We start from the raw sequence: 2,183 nt of genomic DNA on the forward strand, positions 1-2,183 counted from the left end.
AAATCCTCCATTTTTGTCATAATTACATTGCATGCTTAATGGTTAAATTAAAGGTTAATGCTTAAATATTGTGCTTTTTTTCTGTGTTTTTATGTTGTAACTTCTGGTTGTATAAGTTTAGTCTTTGTTATGATCAGTTAACACTAAACTGATTTTGTACAAACCGTTTATTAGGTTGTGTTATGTAATGCAGAGCACTAGGTCTGTAGCATCTTAGCTAGTGCATCTGTATTGCATGCCACTAGCTTAGTGCTACTTCTTGTTGTGCCGAGCTCTAAAATATTTATTGAATCAAATGTTTACTTATCTAGGTAAATGTAGATGTTTAACAACCTGTTAAAATACACCAGAATGCAGGAAATGGCATCTACTTTATTACAAACTTTCTGGGGGAGGACCCCCCAGACCCTGCCCCCCACCAGTGTCACTCCCCCCCCCACCACACCACACCCCCACCACATTATGAATGCTTCTGACGCCAGTGGCCACCACGTTGTTCAAGCAAAGAGCCACCATCAGCACTGGGGGCTAAACACCCCTTTTAACAAAGACTAAACTTGTGCAACCAGGTTACCACATCTATCTACATATAAAACACACAAAACAAAGCACAACTAGCTTTAAGCACCTCCCTCAGCCATCTGGAGAAGGTAAACACTTATGTGAGAATGCTCTTCATTGACTACTGCTCAACATTCAAAACCATAATCCCCTCCAAGCTGGTTTCCAAGCTCACCACATTGGGCCTGGAGGAGTCCATCTGCTGCTGGATACTGGACTTCCTCACCAACAGACCACAGGCAGTGAAAATCAGCAGTCACCTCTCCTCCACACTAGTCCTCAGCACCGGTACACCTCAAGGCTGTGTCCTCAGTCCACTCTTGTACTCTTTTTATTTACACGAGAATACCCCCAAACATAGCTCTAACATCATCCTCATCTAATTAACTTTTTTATGTATGTGAATATTTCTGTAAAGTGCCATGAGACAACTTTGTTGTGAATTGGTGCTATATAAATAAACTGAATTGAAAATAACCTCTCTCTTAATGTCAGCAAAACAAAGAAGATGATAGTGAACTTCAGGAAACAGAGTGGAGGTCAGCACTCCACCATCAACATAAACAATGCTGAGGTGGAGCAGGTCAGCAGCTTCAAGTTCCTCGGTGTTCACATTACTGAGGATCTGTCCTGGACTTTACATACAAACACTGTGGTAAAGAAAGCCCAACAAAGACTCTACTTCCTAAGAAGACTAAAGAAGTTTGATACAAACACCAGCATCCTCACCAACTTTTATACCTCTAGTGACCAGTCTCCAGGCCAGCAGTCACTCTTTCAGGGATGAAGATGTTCACATCCTTGATAGAGAGGAATGATGGTTTGAAAGAGGAGTAAAGGAGGCCATCTTTGTGAAAAGGAATCGTCCATCATTAAACAGGGGTGGAGGCCTCCGTGTTCAACTGTCCCCCTCTTACAATGCTGTTATTGCTAGTATCACTCAGCCCTCTGTGAATAGTAAACAGCCATCAGTGTGCTAATGATCCATTGTTAGGCTGATGGTCCTTCTTGATCATGTGAGCAACTGGTTTTGGTTGTCAGCAGCAAACTGGTTGATCCACTATGAGAAGGTGCTATTTATAAGACTGAGCTGAATACAGCACATCAGACTGAAGAAGTCTTTCGGATGAAAGACGAAACGTTTCTACTTTTTTTTTTTGAATGTCCAGAGAACCAGATTTAACTTTTTTAGATTTTTCTACCTTGATTATTGAGCATGCATCAGAATGTTTTATTGTACTGTTAACCTTGTGTTAACCTGCAAATGACAAATGAACATAACTTGACTTAAGCATTAACTTTACATTTAACCATTAAGCATACAATGTAATTATGACAGAAAATAGAGGATTTACCTGCAGTTACTTTCGTAGAGTTGAACATGTGGTAGCTACTTCCCGTTTATAACTTGTGATCAGCTGATGGGGTGGGTCCCCGGCTTTTTACATGTTTTCCCAACTCCATTTAATTTTTGAAAAAGAATAAACTGTATCCCACCCTCTAAACGCTCAGGGTAACACACATATCCTATATATATATCATATATCATAAATCACAAATCATCATATATATATATGTGTGTGTGTGTGTGTGTGTGTGTGTGTGTGTGTGTGTGTGTGTGT

The sequence above is a fragment of the Nematolebias whitei genome, chromosome 16 (genome assembly GCF_014905685.2).
Source record: "Nematolebias whitei isolate Nwh7 chromosome 16, NemWhi1, whole genome shotgun sequence".
Lineage (NCBI taxonomy): Eukaryota > Metazoa > Chordata > Actinopteri > Cyprinodontiformes > Rivulidae > Nematolebias > Nematolebias whitei.